We start from the raw sequence: 22,404 nt of genomic DNA, 5'->3' as shown, positions 1-22,404 counted from the left end.
CAACCTGCCTATCCCAGCTCAAGGGAGTAAAAGCCTGGAGGAAATAAGAACAAGGGACTAGCCCAAGAGCCTCAAATCCTTTGAGGACAAGCCCACCACTAAGTGCTCCCAGCCACCTCCACGGTGCCCCTTGCCTCAGGGCTCTAGGGCCTGCCTCTTCCACAGCATCCCACCTGCAAAACCCTACAAGACAACAGACGCCTTGGCTCCAGACGTCCCCAGCTCACACGTGAGCTGGCTGACGCACCACGATGACTAGCAGGCCGCCACCACAGCCTCTCTGACTCCTTTCTCAGGAGCGGAATGGGGCGGCTGCACCGCCAGGCTGCAGCTGCAAAGGCAACTTGTCCTTCCGGGAGAGGTGCGAATGCACCACAAGCCGGCCCCAAGCCTGGGAAGAGGGCCAAAGGATGGGTCTGGGGGGCGGGGCAATGGCCGAAGGCAAGACGATCTCCCTCTCGGCCCCAGCGCCATGCCTGCTGTGATTCAGATGTTCTGCTGCAGGAGCTCAACGGCACACCGTGCTCCGCCACGAGCCCGCCACCTGTGCCTTGTGCCACAGCCCCTCCAGAGCCCTTCCTGACAAGGTCTCTGGCCTCAGCTGAGGCCTTTCATGATACCTGGGCACCGATGCCGCTCTTCTCCACGTCCTGCTCTGTCCGATGATCCGCTGTGCTCCTCGTGGCCCCCTTCTGAGACGGAAAAAAGGAAAGGAAGCATTTGCAGCAAGAGGGATGAAGCCAGCCCTAGTGCTGGGGGCACGGCTGGCTAGCGGCAGCTTCACCCCGTTGCTGAACTGCCTCCCATCTGTCCTCCGGCCCTTTTCTAGGGCGGGAGGAGGAGGACGACGCAGCAGAGGCATCCCACCACTCTGCTGCGAGTTCAGCTATAACATCCATCACTTCCTTGGCTCAAGACCAGCTTGGAAGGCTTTTTTTTCCCCCCTGCAGCCTTCCAGGGACAGCAGTGTCTTGCCTGTGGTGGGGAGCAGCTTGCCAGCTGCCAGGGAGCAGTCTCCAGTACCACCACCGTCACCCCTGCCTGACGCATCCCGCCCAGCTCCCTGCAACCCCATCTGCCTGCTCTCAGCACACAAGGAGCGATGAGCCTGTGCCCCCCCGGCCCGTTCCCGGCTTGGCAGCCATCTCCCCGCGGCCACTGCCGGTGCGTGCTGCTGGGGCTTGGCAGCCTGGCACCCAGCAGCACTCGCACCGCGGGCTGCTTGGGCACCACAGCCAAAGGGGCCACAGTGCCGTGAGCATCCCGCCTGGCCTATTTCTCCAGCCAAGACCCTGGCCATCCATCACATCTACGGGCAAAGGTGCAGTGGGGCATGTGGTGCTGAAGGCAGCTCCTTCCTTAGCTCCCCGCCTGTTTCCTGCAGAACACCAGTCAGCCACATGCACCTGCTGCATCCTGGGCCAGCCTCTGCCTTCTACCCTCTCTTTGTCACCCAGGTCTGAGAGGGCCATGAGCCCAGATTTTTGCTACGGATGCTCACAGGCGCCTTCCTCAAAGATCTCCCTGGCCCCGGCCACCAGCCCCTAGCACGACACAGCATCCTTCCACGGAAAATCAAACAGGCACTGGCCCATCTCTGTCCATTCTCTCCCACTGCCTGCGCCAACTGTCAACGTGCTGTGCACACCGGAGAGCGCTTTATGCCTCAAACACACATTCGTGGGCTTCCACATTTCGGTGAGCACGCTAGGTCTGAGCCTTGTGAGGCTGGCGCTGTGATGGGACCACTTGTGCCCAGTCGGGGGGCCTCTTTTTCAGCTACGCAACGCAAGAGAGCCTGCTCCCATTTCCTAGGCCAGCAGCAGGGCACAGCTGCCAGCACACTGTGCTGCCCTGTCCCCAGGCCTCACCGGCTCCGGCGTCTCCTCTGCAGAACGTGATCCATATTGCTGGGTTGCGGGCAGCCTCCATGGGGCCTCCTCGGACGGGATTGTAGCCTGTCTGCGCACTACCTGCAAAGCCAGGAAGGCCAGTTGGTCCCGGAGTATCACCAGCGCAGTGAGGGCAAGGTGCTGGTGCGTCCCCGGCAGCACTGGGGGCGCAAGACAGGCCACACAGAGGCTACGGATGTTCTGCACACGCAGGTCCTGCTCAGGGGGAATGTGCGTCCCCTCCCAGGACGTCAGTTGCTCCTGCCTGCCTTGGCGGCACCCAGCACACCGGGGCCCTACTGCCAGCTGCACACAAACACGGGCACGCTGCAAAGGGCGGAGTCCCCTCATCAGGCACGGGCTGCCCACAGCACCCGCAAAGACAGCCCTTCCCCGTGCGCACGGCTCACTCTCACACTGCGCGCTCTCGTGCCGGCTCTTGCGTGCTGTCTCACAGGGAGACTATGTGCAGAGCCTCGCTTTTTCTCACCTGGTTGAATATGCTCTTTTTTCAGCTCTCCTAGAAACCTGCACCAAGACACTCATGTGCAGAGCCCGCCCAAGCTACGCGTGTGGATAGGGCCGCTCAAGGGTAAGGATGTCGGCAGCAATGACAGGTGCTTACCTTCTTCTTGCTTGCTCGGGGCACTACACTCGGCATTTCAATCCTTTGCAGGCTCTGGAAAGGAAGGAGTATTTGGTACAATGAGTCAGAAGGCGCCTTCTTCGGCCTTTGGCAGATTGGCAGTGAGCTCCCAGGGACAACCTGCCTATCCCAGCTCAAGGGAGTAAAAGCCTGGAGGAAATAAGAACAAGGGACTAGCCCAAGAGCCTCAAATCCTTTGAGGACAAGCCCACCACTAAGTGCTCCCAGCCACCTCCACGGTGCCCCTTGCCTCAGGGCTCTAGGGCCTGCCTCTTCCACAGCATCCCACCTGCAAAACCCTACAAGACAACAGACGCCTTGGCTCCAGACGTCCCCAGCTCACACGTGAGCTGGCTGACGCACCACGATGACTAGCAGGCCGCCACCACAGCCTCTCTGACTCCTTTCTCAGGAGCGGAATGGGGCGGCTGCACCGCCAGGCTGCAGCTGCAAAGGCAACTTGTCCTTCCGGGAGAGGTGCGAATGCACCACAAGCCGGCCCCAAGCCTGGGAAGAGGGCCAAAGGATGGGTCTGGGGGGCGGGGCAATGGCCGAAGGCAAGACGATCTCCCTCTCGGCCCCAGCGCCATGCCTGCTGTGATTCAGATGTTCTGCTGCAGGAGCTCAACGGCACACCGTGCTCCGCCACGAGCCCGCCACCTGCGCCTTGTGCCACAGCCCCTCCAGAGCCCTTCCTGACAAGGTCTCTGGCCTCAGCTGAGGCCTTTCATGATACCTGGGCACCGATGCCGCTCTTCTCCACGTCCTGCTCTGTCCGATGATCCGCTGTGCTCCTCGTGGCCCCCTTCTGAGACGGAAAAAAGGAAAGGAAGCATTTGCAGCAAGAGGGATGAAGCCAGCCCTAGTGCTGGGGGCACGGCTGGCTAGCGGCAGCTTCACCCCATTGCTGAACTGCCTCCCATCTGTCCTCCGGCCCTTTTCTAGGGCGGGAGGAGGAGGACGACGCAGCAGAGGCATCCCACCACTCTGCTGCGAGTTCAGCTATAACATCCATCACTTCCTTGGCTCAAGACCAGCTTGGAAGGCTTTTTTTTCCCCCCTGCAGCCTTCCAGGGACAGCAGTGTCTTGCCTGTGGTGGGGAGCAGCTTGCCAGCTGCCAGGGAGCAGTCTCCAGTACCACCACCGTCACCCCTGCCTGACGCATCCCGCCCAGCTCCCTGCAACCCCATCTGCCTGCTCTCAGCACACAAGGAGCGATGAGCCTGTGCCCCCCCGGCCCGTTCCCGGCTTGGCAGCCATCTCCCCGCGGCCACTGCCGGTGCGTGCTGCTGGGGCTTGGCAGCCTGGCACCCAGCAGCACTCGCACCGCGGGCTGCTTGGGCACCGCAGCCAAAGGGGCCACAGTGCCGTGAGCATCCCGCCTGGCCTATTCCTCCAGCCAAGACCCTGGCCATCCATCACATCTACGGGCAAAGGTGCAGTGGGGCATGTGGTGCTGAAGGCAGCTCCTTCCTTAGCTCCCCGCCTGTTTCCTGCAGAACACCAGTCAGCCACATGCACCTGCTGCATCCTGGGCCAGCCTCTGCCTTCTACCCTCTCTTTGTCACCCAGGTCTGAGAGGGCCATGAGCCCAGATTTTTGCTACGGATGCTCACAGGCGCCTTCCTCAAAGATCTCCCTGGCCCCGGCCACCAGCCCCTAGCACGACACAGCATCCTTCCACGGAAAATCAAACAGGCACTGGCCCATCTCTGTCCATTCTCTCCCACTGCCTGCGCCAACTGTCAACGTGCTGTGCACACCGGAGAGCGCTTTATGCCTCAAACACACATTCGTGGGCTTCCACATTTCGGTGAGCACGCTAGGTCTGAGCCTTGTGAGGCTGGCGCTGTGATGGGACCACTTGTGCCCAGTCGGGGGGCCTCTTTTTCAGCTACGCAACGCAAGAGAGCCTGCTCCCATTTCCTAGGCCAGCAGCAGGGCACAGCTGCCAGCACACTGTGCTGCCCTGTCCCCAGGCCTCACCGGCTCCGGCGTCTCCTCTGCAGAACGTGATCCATATTGCTGGGTTGCGGGCAGCCTCCATGGGGCCTCCTCGGACGGGATTGTAGCCTGTCTGAGCACTACCTGCAAAGCCAGGAAGGCCAGTTGGTCCCGGAGTATCACCAGCGCAGTGAGGGCAAGGTGCTGGTGCGTCCCCGGCAGCACTGGGGGCGCAAGACAGGCCACACAGAGGCTACGGATGTTCTGCACACGCAGGTCCTGCTCAGGGGGAATGTGCGTCCCCTCCCAGGACGTCAGTTGCTCCTGCCTGCCTTGGCAGCACCCAGCACACCGGGGCCCTACTGCCAGCTGCACACAAACACGGGCACGCTGCAAAGGGCGGAGTCCCCTCATCAGGCACGGGCTGCCCACAGCACCCGCAAAGACAGCCCTTCCCCGTGCGCACGGCTCACTCTCACACTGCGCGCTCTCGTGCCGGCTCTTGCGTGCTGTCTCATAGGGAGACTATGTGCAGAGCCTCGCTTTTTCTCACCTGGTTGAATATGCTCTTTTTTCAGCTCTCCTAGAAACCTGCACCAAGACACTCATGTGCAGAGCCCGCCCAAGCTACGCGTGTGGATAGGGCCGCTCAAGGGTAAGGATGTCGGCAGCAATGACAGGTGCTTACCTTCTTCTTGCTTGCTCGGGGCACTACACTCGGCATTTCAATCCTTTGCAGGCTCTGGAAAGGAAGGAGTATTTGGTACAATGAGTCAGAAGGCGCCTTCTTCGGCCTTTGGCAGATTGGCAGTGAGCTCCCAGGGACAACCTGCCTATCCCAGCTCAAGGGAGTAAAAGCCTGGAGGAAATAAGAACAAGGGACTAGCCCAAGAGCCTCAAATCCTTTGAGGACAAGCCCACCACTAAGTGCTCCCAGCCACCTCCACGGTGCCCCTTGCCTCAGGGCTCTAGGGCCTGCCTCTTCCACAGCATCCCACCTGCAAAACCCTACAAGACAACAGACGCCTTGGCTCCAGACGTCCCCAGCTCACACGTGAGCTGGCTGACGCACCACGATGACTAGCAGGCCGCCACCACAGCCTCTCTGACTCCTTTCTCAGGAGCGGAATGGGGCGGCTGCACCGCCAGGCTGCAGCTGCAAAGGCAACTTGTCCTTCCGGGAGAGGTGCGAATGCACCACAAGCCGGCCCCAAGCCTGGGAAGAGGGCCAAAGGATGGGTCTGGGGGGCGGGGCAATGGCCGAAGGCAAGACGATCTCCTTCTCGGCCCCAGCGCCATGCCTGCTGTGATTCAGATGTTCTGCTGCAGGAGCTCAACGGCACACCGTGCTCCGCCACGAGCCCGCCACCTGCGCCTTGTGCCACAGCCCCTCCAGAGCCCTTCCTGACAAGGTCTCTGGCCTCAGCTGAGGCCTTTCATGATACCTGGGCACCGATGCCGCTCTTCTCCACGTCCTGCTCTGTCCGATGATCCGCTGTGCTCCTCGTGGCCCCCTTCTGAGACGGAAAAAAGGAAAGGAAGCATTTGCAGCAAGAGGGATGAAGCCAGCCCTAGTGCTGGGGGCACGGCTGGCTAGCGGCAGCTTCACCCCATTGCTGAACTGCCTCCCATCTGTCCTCCGGCCCTTTTCTAGGGCGGGAGGAGGAGGACGACGCAGCAGAGGCATCCCACCACTCTGCTGCGAGTTCAGCTATAACATCCATCACTTCCTTGGCTCAAGACCAGCTTGGAAGGCTTTTTTTCCCCCCTGCAGCCTTCCAGGGACAGCAGTGTCTTGCCTGTGGTGGGGAGCAGCTTGCCAGCTGCCAGGGAGCAGTCTCCAGTACCACCACCGTCACCCCTGCCTGACGCATCCCGCCCAGCTCCCTGCAACCCCATCTGCCTGCTCTCAGCACACAAGGAGCGATGAGCCTGTGCCCCCCCGGCCCGTTCCCGGCTTGGCAGCCATCTCCCCACGGCCACTGCCGGTGCGTGCTGCTGGGGCTTGGCAGCCTGGCACCCAGCAGCACTCGCACCGCGGGCTGCTTGGGCACCGCAGCCAAAGGGGCCACAGTGCCGTGAGCATCCCGCCTGGCCTATTCCTCCAGCCAAGACCCTGGCCATCCATCACATCTACGGGCAAAGGTGCAGTGGGGCATGTGGTGCTGAAGGCAGCTCCTTCCTTAGCTCCCCGCCTGTTTCCTGCAGAACACCAGTCAGCCACATGCACCTGCTCCATCCTGGGCCAGCCTCTGCCTTCTACCCTCTCTTTGTCACCCAGGTCTGAGAGGGCCATGAGCCCAGATTTTTGCTACGGATGCTCACAGGCGCCTTCCTCAAAGATCTCCCTGGCCCCGGCCACCAGCCCCTAGCACGACACAGCATCCTTCCACGGAAAATCAAACAGGCACTGGCCCATCTCTGTCCATTCTCTCCCACTGCCTGCGCCAACTGTCAACGTGCTGTGCACACCGGAGAGCGCTTTATGCCTCAAACACACATTCGTGGGCTTCCACATTTCGGTGAGCACGCTAGGTCTGAGCCTTGTGAGGCTGGCACTGTGATGGGACCACTTGTGCCCAGTCGGGGGGCCTCTTTTTCAGCTACGCAACGCAAGAGAGCCTGCTCCCATTTCCTAGGCCAGCAGCAGGGCACAGCTGCCAGCACACTGTGCTGCCCTGTCCCCAGGCCTCACCGGCTCCGGCGTCTCCTCTGCAGAACGTGATCCATATTGCTGGGTTGCGGGCAGCCTCCATGGGGCCTCCTCGGACGGGATTGTAGCCTGTCTGCGCACTACCTGCAAAGCCAGGAAGGCCAGTTGGTCCCGGAGTATCACCAGCGCAGTGAGGGCAAGGTGCTGGTGCGTCCCCGGCAGCACTGGGGGCGCAAGACAGGCCACACAGAGGCTACGGATGTTCTGCACACGCAGGTCCTGCTCAGGGGGAATGTGCGTCCCCTCCCAGGACGTCAGTTGCTCCTGCCTGCCTTGGCGGCACCCAGCACACCGGGGCCCTACTGCCAGCTGCACACAAACACGGGCACGCTGCAAAGGGCGGAGTCCCCTCATCAGGCATGGGCTGCCCACAGCATCCGCAAAGACAGCCCTTCCCCGTGCGCACAGCTCACTCTCACACTGCGCGCTCTCGTGCCGGCTCTTGCGTGCTGTCTCACAGGGAGACTATGTGCAGAGCCTCGCTTTTTCTCACCTGGTTGAATATGCTCTTTTTTCAGCTCTCCTAGAAACCTGCACCAAGACACTCATGTGCAGAGCCCGCCCAAGCTACGCGTGTGGATAGGGCCGCTCAAGGGTAAGGATGTCGGCAGCAATGACAGGTGCTTACCTTCTTCTTGCTTGCTCGGGGCACTACACTCGGCATTTCAATCCTTTGCAGGCTCTGGAAAGGAAGGAGTATTTGGTACAATGAGTCAGAAGGCGCCTTCTTCGGCCTTTGGCAGATTGGCAGTGAGCTCCCAGGGACAACCTGCCTATCCCAGCTCAAGGGAGTAAAAGCCTGGAGGAAATAAGAACAAGGGACTAGCCCAAGAGCCTCAAATCCTTTGAGGACAAGCCCACCACTAAGTGCTCCCAGCCACCTCCACGGTGCCCCTTGCCTCAGGGCTCTAGGGCCTGCCTCTTCCACAGCATCCCACCTGCAAAACCCTACAAGACAACAGACGCCTTGGCTCCAGACGTCCCCAGCTCACACGTGAGCTGGCTGACGCACCACGATGACTAGCAGGCCGCCACCACAGCCTCTCTGACTCCTTTCTCAGGAGCGGAATGGGGCGGCTGCACCGCCAGGCTGCAGCTGCAAAGGCAACTTGTCCTTCCGGGAGAGGTGCGAATGCACCACAAGCCGGCCCCAAGCCTGGGAAGAGGGCCAAAGGATGGGTCTGGGGGGCGGGGCAATGGCCGAAGGCAAGACGATCTCCCTCTCGGCCCCAGCGCCATGCCTGCTGTGATTCAGATGTTCTGCTGCAGGAGCTCAACAGCACACCGTGCTCCCCCACGAGCCCGCCACCTGCGCCTTGTGCCACAGCCCCTCCAGAGCCCTTCCTGACAAGGTCTCTGGCCTCAGCTGAGGCCTTTCATGATACCTGGGCACCGATGCCGCTCTTCTCCACGTCCTGCTCTGTCCGATGATCCGCTGTGCTCCTCGTGGCCCCCTTCTGAGACGGAAAAAAGGAAAGGAAGCATTTGCAGCAAGAGGGATGAAGCCAGCCCTAGTGCTGGGGGCACGGCTGGCTAGCGGCAGCTTCACCCCATTGCTGAACTGCCTCCCATTTGTCCTCCGGCCCTTTTCTAGGGCGGGAGGAGGAGGACGACGCAGCAGAGGCATCCCACCACTCTGCTGCGAGTTCAGCTATAACATCCATCACTTCCTTGGCTCAAGACCAGCTTGGAAGGCTTTTTTTCCCCCCTGCAGCCTTCCAGGGACAGCAGTGTCTTGCCTGTGGTGGGGAGCAGCTTGCCAGCTGCCAGGGAGCAGTCTCCAGTACCACCACCGTCACCCCTGCCTGACGCATCCCGCCCAGCTCCCTGCAACCCCATCTGCCTGCTCTCAGCACACAAGGAGCGATGAGCCTGTGCCCCCCCGGCCCGTTCCCGGCTTGGCAGCCATCTCCCCACGGCCACTGCCGGTGCGTGCTGCTGGGGCTTGGCAGCCTGGCACCCAGCAGCACTCGCACCGCGGGCTGCTTGGGCACCCCAGCCAAAGGGGCCACAGTGCCGTGAGCATCCCGCCTGGCCTATTCCTCCAGCCAAGACCCTGGCCATCCATCACATCTACGGGCAAAGGTGCAGTGGGGCATGTGGTGCTGAAGGCAGCTCCTTCCTTAGCTCCCCGCCTGTTTCCTGCAGAACACCAGTCAGCCACATGCACCTGCTCCATCCTGGGCCAGCCTCTGCCTTCTACCCTCTCTTTGTCACCCAGGTCTGAGAGGGCCATGAGCCCAGATTTTTGCTACGGATGCTCACAGGCGCCTTCCTCAAAGATCTCCCTGGCCCCGGCCACCAGCCCCTAGCACGACACAGCATCCTTCCACGGAAAATCAAACAGGCACTGGCCCATCTCTGTCCATTCTCTCCCACTGCCTGCGCCAACTGTCAACGTGCTGTGCACACCGGAGAGCGCTTTATGCCTCAAACACACATTCGTGGGCTTCCACATTTCGGTGAGCACGCTAGGTCTGAGCCTTGTGAGGCTGGCGCTGTGATGGGACCACTTGTGCCCAGTCGGGGGGCCTCTTTTTCAGCTACGCAACGCAAGAGAGCCTGCTCCCATTTCCTAGGCCAGCAGCAGGGCACAGCTGCCAGCACACTGTGCTGCCCTGTCCCCAGGCCTCACCGGCTCCGGCGTCTCCTCTGCAGAACGTGATCCATATTGCTGGGTTGCGGGCAGCCTCCATGGGGCCTCCTCGGACGGGATTGTAGCCTGTCTGCGCACTACCTGCAAAGCCAGGAAGGCCAGTTGGTCCCGGAGTATCACCAGCGCAGTGAGGGCAAGGTGCTGGTGCGTCCCCGGCAGCACTGGGGGCGCAAGACAGGCCGCACAGAGGCCACGGATGTTCTGCACACGCAGGTCCTGCTCAGGGGGAATGTGCGTCCCCTCCCAGGACGTCAGTTGCTCCTGCCTGCCTTGGCAGCACCCAGCACACCGGGGCCCTACTGCCAGCTGCACACAAACACGGGCACGCTGCAAAGGGCGGAGTCCCCTCATCAGGCACGGGCTGCCCACAGCACCCGCAAAGACAGCCCTTCCCCGTGCGCACGGCTCACTCTCACACTGCGCGCTCTCGTGCCGGCTCTTGCGTGCTGTCTCACAGGGAGACTATGTGCAGAGCCTCGCTTTTTCTCACCTGGTTGAATATGCTCTTTTTTCAGCTCTCCTAGAAACCTGCACCAAGACACTCATGTGCAGAGCCCGCCCAAGCTACGCGTGTGGATAGGGCCGCTCAAGGGTAAGGATGTCGGCAGCAGTGACAGGTGCTTACCTTCTTCTTGCTTGCTCGGGGCACTACACTCGGCATTTCAATCCTTTGCAGGCTCTGGAAAGGAAGGAGTATTTGGTACAATGAGTCAGAAGGCGCCTTCTTCGGCCTTTGGCAGATTGGCAGTGAGCTCCCAGGGACAACCTGCCTATCCCAGCTCAAGGGAGTAAAAGCCTGGAGGAAATAAGAACAAGGGACTAGCCCAAGAGCCTCAAATCCTTTGAGGACAAGCCCACCACTAAGTGCTCCCAGCCACCTCCACGGTGCCCCTTGCCTCAGGGCTCTAGGGCCTGCCTCTTCCACAGCATCCCACCTGCAAAACCCTACAAGACAACAGACGCCTTGGCTCCAGACGTCCCCAGCTCACACGTGAGCTGGCTGACGCACCACGATGACTAGCAGGCCGCCACCACAGCCTCTCTGACTCCTTTCTCAGGAGCGGAATGGGGTGGCTGCACCGCCAGGCTGCAGCTGCAAAGGCAACTTGTCCTTCCGGGAGAGGTGCGAATGCACCACAAGCCGGCCCCAAGCCTGGGAAGAGGGCCAAAGGATGGGTCTGGGGGGGCGGGGCAATGGCCGAAGGCAAGACGATCTCCCTCTCGGCCCCAGCGCCATGCCTGCTGTGATTCAGATGTTCTGCTGCAGGAGCTCAACAGCACACCGTGCTCCCCCACGAGCCCGCCACCTGCGCCTTGTGCCACAGCCCCTCCAGAGCCCTTCCTGACAAGGTCTCTGGCCTCAGCTGAGGCCTTTCATGATACCTGGGCACCGATGCCGCTCTTCTCCACGTCCTGCTCTGTCCGATGATCCGCTGTGCTCCTCGTGGCCCCCTTCTGAGACGGAAAAAAGGAAAGGAAGCATTTGCAGCAAGAGGGATGAAGCCAGCCCTAGTGCTGGGGGCACGGCTGGCTAGCGGCAGCTTCACCCCGTTGCTGAACTGCCTCCCATCTGTCCTCCGGCCCTTTTCTAGGGCGGGAGGAGGAGGACGACGCAGCAGAGGCATCCCACCACTCTGCTGCGAGTTCAGCTATAACATCCATCACTTCCTTGGCTCAAGACCAGCTTGGAAGGCTTTTTTTCCCCCCTGCAGCCTTCCAGGGACAGCAGTGTCTTGCCTGTGGTGGGGAGCAGCTTGCCAGCTGCCAGGGAGCAGTCTCCAGTACCACCACCGTCACCCCTGCCTGACGCATCCCGCCCAGCTCCCTGCAACCCCATCTGCCTGCTCTCAGCACACAAGGAGCGATGAGCCTGTGCCCCCCCGGCCCGTTCCCGGCTTGGCAGCCATCTCCCCGCGGCCACTGCCGGTGCGTGCTGCTGGGGCTTGGCAGCCTGGCACCCAGCAGCACTCGCACCGCGGGCTGCTTGGGCACCGCAGCCAAAGGGGCCACAGTGCCGTGAGCATCCCGCCTGGCCTATTCCTCCAGCCAAGACCCTGGCCATCCATCACATCTACGGGCAAAGGTGCAGTGGGGCATGTGGTGCTGAAGGCAGCTCCTTCCTTAGCTCCCCGCCTGTTTCCTGCAGAACACCAGTCAGCCACATGCACCTGCTCCATCCTGGGCCAGCCTCTGCCTTCTACCCTCTCTTTGTCACCCAGGTCTGAGAGGGCCATGAGCCCAGATTTTTGCTACGGATGCTCACAGGCGCCTTCCTCAAAGATCTCCCTGGCCCCGGCCACCAGCCCCTAGCACGACACAGCATCCTTCCACGGAAAATCAAACAGGCACTGGCCCATCTCTGTCCATTCTCTCCCACTGCCTGCGCCAACTGTCAACGTGCTGTGCACACCGGAGAGCGTTTTATGCCTCAAACACACATTCGTGGGCTTCCACATTTCGGTGAGCACGCTAGGTCTGAGCCTTGTGAGGCTGGCGCTGTGATGGGACCACTTGTGCCCAGTCGGGGGGCCTCTTTTTCAGCTACGCAACGCAAGAGAGCCTGCTCCCATTTCCTAGGCCAGCAGCAGGGCACAGCTGCCAGCACACTGTGCTGCCCTGTCCCCAGGCCTCACCGGCTCCGGCGTCTCCTCTGCAGAACGTGATCCATATTGCTGGGTTGCGGGCAGCCTCCATGGGGCCTCCTCGGACGGGATTGTAGCCTGTCTGCGCACTACCTGCAAAGCCAGGAAGGCCAGTTGGTCCCGGAGTATCACCAGCGCAGTGAGGGCAAGGTGCTGGTGCGTCCCCGGCAGCACTGGGGGCGCAAGACAGGCCACACAGAGGCTACGGATGTTCTGCACATGCAGGTCCTGCTCAGGGGGAATGTGCGTCCCCTCCCAGGACGTCAGTTGCTCCTGCCTGCCTTGGCGGCACCCAGCACACCGGGGCCCTACTGCCAGCTGCACACAAACACGGGCACGCTGCAAAGGGCGGAGTCCCCTCATCAGGCACGGGCTGCCCACAGCACCCGCAAAGACAGCCCTTCCCCGTGCGCACGGCTCACTCTCACACTGCGCGCTCTCGTGCCGGCTCTTGCGTGCTGTCTCACAGGGAGACTATGTGCAGAGCCTCGCTTTTTCTCACCTGGTTGAATATGCTCTTTTTTCAGCTCTCCTAGAAACCTGCACCAAGACACTCATGTGCAGAGCCCGCCCAAGCTACGCGTGTGGATAGGGCCGCTCAAGGGTAAGGATGTCGGCAGCAGTGACAGGTGCTTACCTTCTTCTTGCTTGCTCGGGGCACTACACTCGGCATTTCAATCCTTTGCAGGCTCTGGAAAGGAAGGAGTATTTGGTACAATGAGTCAGAAGGCGCCTTCTTCGGCCTTTGGCAGATTGGCAGTGAGCTCCCAGGGACAACCTGCCTATCCCAGCTCAAGGGAGTAAAAGCCTGGAGGAAATAAGAACAAGGGACTAGCCCAAGAGCCTCAAATCCTTTGAGGACAAGCCCACCACTAAGTGCTCCCAGCCACCTCCACGGTGCCCCTTGCCTCAGGGCTCTAGGGCCTGCCTCTTCCACAGCATCCCACCTGCAAAACCCTACAAGACAACAAACGCCTTGGCTCCAGACGTCCCCAGCTCACACGTGAGCTGGCTGACGCACCACGATGACTAGCAGGCCGCCACCACAGCCTCTCTGACTCCTTTCTCAGGAGCGGAATGGGGCGGCTGCACCGCCAGGCTGCAGCTGCAAAGGCAACTTGTCCTTCCGGGAGAGGTGCGAATGCACCACAAGCCGGCCCCAAGCCTGGGAAGAGGGCCAAAGGATGGGTCTGGGGGGCGGGGCAATGGCCGAAGGCAAGACGATCTCCCTCTCGGCCCCAGCGCCATGCCTGCTGTGATTCAGATGTTCTGCTGCAGGAGCTCAACAGCACACCGTGCTCCCCCACGAGCCCGCCACCTGCGCCTTGTGCCACAGCCCCTCCAGAGCCCTTCCTGACAAGGTCTCTGGCCTCAGCTGAGGCCTTTCATGATACCTGGGCACCGATGCCGCTCTTCTCCACGTCCTGCTCTGTCCGATGATCCGCTGTGCTCCTCGTGGCCCCCTTCTGAGACGGAAAAAAGGAAAGGAAGCATTTGCAGCAAGAGGGATGAAGCCAGCCCTAGTGCTGGGGGCACGGCTGGCTAGCGGCAGCTTCACCCCATTGCTGAACTGCCTCCCATCTGTCCTCCGGCCCTTTTCTAGGGCGGGAGGAGGAGGACGACGCAGCAGAGGCATCCCACCACTCTGCTGCGAGTTCAGCTATAACATCCATCACTTCCTTGGCTCAAGACCAGCTTGGAAGGCTTTTTTTTCCCCCCTGCAGCCTTCCAGGGACAGCAGTGTCTTGCCTGTGGTGGGGAGCAGCTTGCCAGCTGCCAGGGAGCAGTCTCCAGTACCACCACCGTCACCCCTGCCTGACGCATCCCGCCCAGCTCCCTGCAACCCCATCTGCCTGCTCTCAGCACACAAGGAGCGATGAGCCTGTGCCCCCCCGGCCCGTTCCCGGCTTGGCAGCCATCTCCCCGCGGCCACTGCCGGTGCGTGCTGCTGGGGCTTGGCAGCCTGGCACCCAGCAGCACTCGCACCGCGGGCTGCTTGGGCACCCCAGCCAAAGGGGCCACAGTGCCGTGAGCATCCCGCCTGGCCTATTCCTCCAGCCAAGACCCTGGCCATCCATCACATCTACGGGCAAAGGTGCAGTGGGGCATGTGGTGCTGAAGGCAGCTCCTTCCTTAGCTCCCCGCCTGTTTCCTGCAGAACACCAGTCAGCCACATGCACCTGCTCCATCCTGGGCCAGCCTCTGCCTTCTACCCTCTCTTTGTCACCCAGGTCTGAGAGGGCCATGAGCCCAGATTTTTGCTACGGATGCTCACAGGCGCCTTCCTCAAAGATCTCCCTGGCCCCGGCCACCAGCCCCTAGCACGACACAGCATCCTTCCACGGAAAATCAAACAGGCACTGGCCCATCTCTGTCCATTCTCTCCCACTGCCTGCGCCAACTGTCAACGTGCTGTGCACACCGGAGAGCGTTTTATGCCTCAAACACACATTCGTGGGCTTCCACATTTCGGTGAGCACGCTAGGTCTGAGCCTTGTGAGGCTGGCGCTGTGATGGGACCACTTGTGCCCAGTCGGGGGGCCTCTTTTTCAGCTACGCAACGCAAGAGAGCCTGCTCCCATTTCCTAGGCCAGCAGCAGGGCACAGCTGCCAGCACACTGTGCTGCCCTGTCCCCAGGCCTCACCGGCTCCGGCGTCTCCTCTGCAGAACGTGATCCATATTGCTGGGTTGCGGGCAGCCTCCATGGGGCCTCCTCGGACGGGATTGTAGCCTGTCTGCGCACTACCTGCAAAGCCAGGAAGGCCAGTTGGTCCCGGAGTATCACCAGCGCAGTGAGGGCAAGGTGCTGGTGCGTCCCCGGCAGCACTGGGGGCGCAAGACAGGCCGCACAGAGGCCACGGATGTTCTGCACACGCAGGTCCTGCTCAGGGGGAATGTGCGTCCCCTCCCAGGACGTCAGTTGCTCCTGCCTGCCTTGGCAGCACCCAGCACACCGGGGCCCTACTGCCAGCTGCACACAAACACGGGCACGCTGCAAAGGGCGGAGTCCCCTCATCAGGCACGGGCTGCCCACAGCACCCGCAAAGACAGCCCTTCCCCGTGCGCACGGCTCACTCTCACACTGCGCGCTCTCGTGCCGGCTCTTGCGTGCTGTCTCACAGGGAGACTATGTGCAGAGCCTCGCTTTTTCTCACCTGGTTGAATATGCTCTTTTTTCAGCTCTCCTAGAAACCTGCACCAAGACACTCATGTGCAGAGCCCGCCCAAGCTACGCGTGTGGATAGGGCCGCTCAAGGGTAAGGATGTCGGCAGCAGTGACAGGTGCTTACCTTCTTCTTGCTTGCTCGGGGCACTACACTCGGCATTTCAATCCTTTGCAGGCTCTGGAAAGGAAGGAGTATTTGGTACAATGAGTCAGAAGGCGCCTTCTTCGGCCTTTGGCAGATTGGCAGTGAGCTCCCAGGGACAACCTGCCTATCCCAGCTCAAGGGAGTAAAAGCCTGGAGGAAATAAGAACAAGGGACTAGCCCAAGAGCCTCAAATCCTTTGAGGACAAGCCCACCACTAAGTGCTCCCAGCCACCTCCACGGTGCCCCTTGCCTCAGGGCTCTAGGGCCTGCCTCTTCCACAGCATCCCACCTGCAAAACCCTACAAGACAACAGACGCCTTGGCTCCAGACGTCCCCAGCTCACACGTGAGCTGGCTGACGCACCACGATGACTAGCAGGCCGCCACCACAGCCTCTCTGACTCCTTTCTCAGGAGCGGAATGGGGTGGCTGCACCGCCAGGCTGCAGCTGCAAAGGCAACTTGTCCTTCCGGGAGAGGTGCGAATGCACCACAAGCCGGCCCCAAGCCTGGGAAGAGGGCCAAAGGATGGGTCTGGGGGGCGGGGCAATGGCCGAAGGCAAGACGATCTCCCTCTCGGCCCCAGCGCCATGCCTGCTGTGATTCAGATGTTCTGCTGCAGGAGCTCAACAGCACACCGTGCTCCCCCACGAGCCCGCCACCTGCGCCTTGTGCCACAGCCCCTCCAGAGCCCTTCCTGACAAGGTCTCTGGCCTCAGCTGAGGCCTTTCATGATACCTGGGCACCGATGCCGCTCTTCTCCACGTCCTGCTCTGTCCGATGATCCGCTGTGCTCCTCGTGGCCCCCTTCTGAGACGGAAAAAAGGAAAGGAAGCATTTGCAGCAAGAGGGATGAAGCCAGCCCTAGTGCTGGGGGCACGGCTGGCTAGCGGCAGCTTCACCCCGTTGCTGAACTGCCTCCCATCTGTCCTCCGGCCCTTTTCTAGGGCGGGAGGAGGAGGACGACGCAGCAGAGGCATCCCACCACTCTGCTGCGAGTTCAGCTATAACATCCATCACTTCCTTGGCTCAAGACCAGCTTGGAAGGCTTTTTTTCCCCCCTGCAGCCTTCCAGGGACAGCAGTGTCTTGCCTGTGGTGGGGAGCAGCTTGCCAGCTGCCAGGGAGCAGTCTCCAGTACCACCACCGTCACCCCTGCCTGACGCATCCCGCCCAGCTCCCTGCAACCCCATCTGCCTGCTCTCAGCACACAAGGAGCGATGAGCCTGTGCCCCCCCGGCCCGTTCCCGGCTTGGCAGCCATCTCCCCGCGGCCACTGCCGGTGCGTGCTGCTGGGGCTTGGCAGCCTGGCACCCAGCAGCACTCGCACCGCGGGCTGCTTGGGCACCGCAGCCAAAGGGGCCACAGTGCCGTGAGCATCCCGCCTGGCCTATTCCTCCAGCCAAGACCCTGGCCATCCATCACATCTACGGGCAAAGGTGCAGTGGGGCATGTGGTGCTGAAGGCAGCTCCTTCCTTAGCTCCCCGCCTGTTTCCTGCAGAACACCAGTCAGCCACATGCACCTGCTCCATCCTGGGCCAGCCTCTGCCTTCTACCCTCTCTTTGTCACCCAGGTCTGAGAGGGCCATGAGCCCAGATTTTTGCTACGGATGCTCACAGGCGCCTTCCTCAAAGATCTCCCTGGCCCCGGCCACCAGCCCCTAGCACGACACAGCATCCTTCCACGGAAAATCAAACAGGCACTGGCCCATCTCTGTCCATTCTCTCCCACTGCCTGCGCCAACTGTCAACGTGCTGTGCACACCGGAGAGCGCTTTATGCCTCAAACACACATTCGTGGGCTTCCACATTTCGGTGAGCACGCTAGGTCTGAGCCTTGTGAGGCTGGCGCTGTGATGGGACCACTTGTGCCCAGTCGGGGGGCCTCTTTTTCAGCTACGCAACGCAAGAGAGCCTGCTCCCATTTCCTAGGCCAGCAGCAGGGCACAGCTGCCAGCACACTGTGCTGCCCTGTCCCCAGGCCTCACCGGCTCCGGCGTCTCCTCTGCAGAACGTGATCCATATTGCTGGGTTGCGGGCAGCCTCCATGGGGCCTCCTCGGACGGGATTGTAGCCTGTCTGCGCACTACCTGCAAAGCCAGGAAGGCCAGTTGGTCCCGGAGTATCACCAGCGCAGTGAGGGCAAGGTGCTGGTGCGTCCCCGGCAGCACTGGGGGCGCAAGACAGGCCACACAGAGGCTACGGATGTTCTGCACACGCAGGTCCTGCTCAGGGGGAATGTGCGTCCCCTCCCAGGACGTCAGTTGCTCCTGCCTGCCTTGGCAGCACCCAGCACACCGGGGCCCTACTGCCAGCTGCACACAAACACGGGCACGCTGCAAAGGGCGGAGTCCCCTCATCAGGCACGGGCTGCCCACAGCACCCGCAAAGACAGCCCTTCCCCGTGCGCACGGCTCACTCTCACACTGCGCGCTCTCGTGCCGGCTCTTGCGTGCTGTCTCACAGGGAGACTATGTGCAGAGCCTCGCTTTTTCTCACCTGGTTGAATACGCTCTTTTTTCAGCTCTCCTAGAAACCTGCACCAAGACACTCATGTGCAGAGCCCGCCCAAGCTACGCGTGTGGATAGGGCCGCTCAAGGGTAAGGATGTCGGCAGCAGTGACAGGTGCTTACCTTCTTCTTGCTTGCTCGGGGCACTACACTCGGCATTTCAATCCTTTGCAGGCTCTGGAAAGGAAGGAGTATTTGGTACAATGAGTCAGAAGGCGCCTTCTTCGGCCTTTGGCAGATTGGCAGTGAGCTCCCAGGGACAACCTGCCTATCCCAGCTCAAGGGAGTAAAAGCCTGGAGGAAATAAGAACAAGGGACTAGCCCAAGAGCCTCAAATCCTTTGAGGACAAGCCCACCACTAAGTGCTCCCAGCCACCTCCACGGTGCCCCTTGCCTCAGGGCTCTAGGGCCTGCCTCTTCCACAGCATCCCACCTGCAAAACCCTACAAGACAACAGACGCCTTGGCTCCAGACGTCCCCAGCTCACACGTGAGCTGGCTGACGCACCACGATGACTAGCAGGCCGCCACCACAGCCTCTCTGACTCCTTTCTCAGGAGCGGAATGGGGCGGCTGCACCGCCAGGCTGCAGCTGCAAAGGCAACTTGTCCTTCCGGGAGAGGTGCGAATGCACCACAAGCCGGCCCCAAGCCTGGGAAGAGGGCCAAAGGATGGGTCTGGGGGGCGGGGCAATGGCCGAAGGCAAGACGATCTCCCTCTCGGCCCCAGCGCCATGCCTGCTGTGATTCAGATGTTCTGCTGCAGGAGCTCAACAGCACACCGTGCTCCCCCACGAGCCCGCCACCTGCGCCTTGTGCCACAGCCCCTCCAGAGCCCTTCCTGACAAGGTCTCTGGCCTCAGCTGAGGCCTTTCATGATACCTGGGCACCGATGCCGCTCTTCTCCACGTCCTGCTCTGTCCGATGATCCGCTGTGCTCCTCGTGGCCCCCTTCTGAGACGGAAAAAAGGAAAGGAAGCATTTGCAGCAAGAGGGATGAAGCCAGCCCTAGTGCTGGGGGCACGGCTGGCTAGCGGCAGCTTCACCCCATTGCTGAACTGCCTCCCATCTGTCCTCCGGCCCTTTTCTAGGGCGGGAGGAGGAGGACGACGCAGCAGAGGCATCCCACCACTCTGCTGCGAGTTCAGCTATAACATCCATCACTTCCTTGGCTCAAGACCAGCTTGGAAGGCTTTTTTTCCCCCCTGCAGCCTTCCAGGGACAGCAGTGTCTTGCCTGTGGTGGGGAGCAGCTTGCCAGCTGCCAGGGAGCAGTCTCCAGTACCACCACCGTCACCCCTGCCTGACGCATCCCGCCCAGCTCCCTGCAACCCCATCTGCCTGCTCTCAGCACACAAGGAGCGATGAGCCTGTGCCCCCCCGGCCCGTTCCCGGCTTGGCAGCCATCTCCCCGCGGCCACTGCCGGTGCGTGCTGCTGGGGCTTGGCAGCCTGGCACCCAGCAGCACTCGCACCGCGGGCTGCTTGGGCACCGCAGCCAAAGGGGCCACAGTGCCGTGAGCATCCCGCCTGGCCTATTCCTCCAGCCAAGACCCTGGCCATCCATCACATCTACGGGCAAAGGTGCAGTGGGGCATGTGGTGCTGAAGGCAGCTCCTTCCTTAGCTCCCCGCCTGTTTCCTGCAGAACACCAGTCAGCCACATGCACCTGCTCCATCCTGGGCCAGCCTCTGCCTTCTACCCTCCCTTTGTCACCCAGGTCTGAGAGGGCCATGAGCCCAGATTTTTGCTACGGATGCTCACAGGCGCCTTCCTCAAAGATCTCCCTGGCCCCGGCCACCAGCCCCTAGCACGACACAGCATCCTTCCACGGAAAATCAAACAGGCACTGGCCCATCTCTGTCCATTCTCTCCCACTGCCTGCGCCAACTGTCAACGTGCTGTGCACACCGGAGAGCGTTTTATGCCTCAAACACACATTCGTGGGCTTCCACATTTCGGTGAGCATGCTAGGTCTGAGCCTTGTGAGGCTGGCGCTGTGATGGGACCACTTGTGCCCAGTCGGGGGGCCTCTTTTTCAGCTACGCAACGCAAGAGAGCCTGCTCCCATTTCCTAGGCCAGCAGCAGGGCACAGCTGCCAGCACACTGTGCTGCCCTGTCCCCAGGCCTCACCGGCTCCGGCGTCTCCTCTGCAGAACGTGATCCATATTGCTGGGTTGCGGGCAGCCTCCATGGGGCCTCCTCGGACGGGATTGTAGCCTGTCTGAGCACTACCTGCAAAGCCAGGAAGGCCAGTTGGTCCCGGAGTATCACCAGCGCAGCGAGGGCAAGGTGCTGCTGCGTCCCCGGCAGCACTGGGGGCGCAAGACAGGCCGCACAGAGGCCACGGATGTTCTGCACACGCAGGTCCTGCTCAGGGGGAATGTGCGTCCCCTCCCAGGACGTCAGTTGCTCCTGCCTGCCTTGGCAGCACCCAGCACACCGGGGCCCTACTGCCAGCTGCACACAAACACGGGCACGCTGCAAAGGGCGGAGTCCCCTCATCAGGCACGGGCTGCCCACAGCACCCGCAAAGACAGCCCTTCCCCGTGCGCACGGCTCACTCTCACACTGCACGCTCTCGTGCCGGCTCTTGCGTGCTGTCTCACAGGGAGACTATGTGCAGAGCCTCGCTTTTTCTCACCTGGTTGAATATGCTCTTTTTTCAGCTCTCCTAGAAACCTGCACCAAGACACTCATGTGCAGAGCCCGCCCAAGCTACGCGTGTGGATAGGGCCGCTCAAGGGTAAGGATGTCGGCAGCAGTGACAGGTGCTTACCTTCTTCTTGCTTGCTCGGGGCACTACACTCGGCATTTCAATCCTTTGCAGGCTCTGGAAAGGAAGGAGTATTTGGTACAATGAGTCAGAAGGCGCCTTCTTCGGCCTTTGGCAGATTGGCAGTGAGCTCCCAGGGACAACCTGCCTATCCCAGCTCAAGGGAGTAAAAGCCTGGAGGAAATAAGAACAAGGGACTAGCCCAAGAGCCTCAAATCCTTTGAGGACAAGCCCACCACTAAGTGCTCCCAGCCACCTCCACGGTGCCCCTTGCCTCAGGGCTCTAGGGCCTGCCTCTTCCACAGCATCCCACCTGCAAAACCCTACAAGACAACAGACGCCTTGGCTCCAGACGTCCCCAGCTCACACGTGAGCTGGCTGACGCACCACGATGACTAGCAGGCCGCCACCACAGCCTCTCTGACTCCTTTCTCAGGAGCGGAATGGGGCGGCTGCACCGCCAGGCTGCAGCTGCAAAGGCAACTTGTCCTTCCGGGAGAGGTGCGAATGCACCACAAGCCGGCCCCAAGCCTGGGAAGAGGGCCAAAGGATGGGTCTGGGGGGCGGGGCAATGGCCGAAGGCAAGACGATCTCCCTCTCGGCCCCAGCGCCATGCCTGCTGTGATTCAGATGTTCTGCTGCAGGAGCTCAACAGCACACCGTGCTCCCCCACGAGCCCGCCACCTGCGCCTTGTGCCACAGCCCCTCCAGAGCCCTTCCTGACAAGGTCTCTGGCCTCAGCTGAGGCCTTTCATGATACCTGGGCACCGATGCCGCTCTTCTCCACGTCCTGCTCTGTCCGATGATCCGCTGTGCTCCTCGTGGCCCCCTTCTGAGACGGAAAAAAAGAAAGGAAGCATTTGCAGCAAGAGGGATGAAGCCAGCCCTAGTGCTGGGGGCACGGCTGGCTAGCGGCAGCTTCACCCCATTGCTGAACTGCCTCCCATCTGTCCTCCGGCCCTTTTCTAGGGCGGGAGGAGGAGGACGACGCAGCAGAGGCATCCCACCACTCTGCTGCGAGTTCAGCTATAACATCCATCACTTCCTTGGCTCAAGACCAGCTTGGAAGGCTTTTTTTTCCCCCCTGCAGCCTTCCAGGGACAGCAGTGTCTTGCCTGTGGTGGGGAGCAGCTTGCCAGCTGCCAGGGAGCAGTCTCCAGTACCACCACCGTCACCCCTGCCTGACGCATCCCGCCCAGCTCCCTGCAACCCCATCTGCCTGCTCTCAGCACACAAGGAGCGATGAGCCTGTGCCCCCCCGGCCCGTTCCCGGCTTGGCAGCCATCTCCCCGCGGCCACTGCCGGTGCGTGCTGCT

Source organism: Rhea pennata, unplaced genomic scaffold, assembly GCF_028389875.1.
Source record: "Rhea pennata isolate bPtePen1 unplaced genomic scaffold, bPtePen1.pri scaffold_40, whole genome shotgun sequence".
Lineage (NCBI taxonomy): Eukaryota > Metazoa > Chordata > Aves > Rheiformes > Rheidae > Rhea > Rhea pennata.
The sequence above is the reverse complement of the archived record's forward strand: the minus strand, read 5'-3'. Positions refer to the sequence as shown.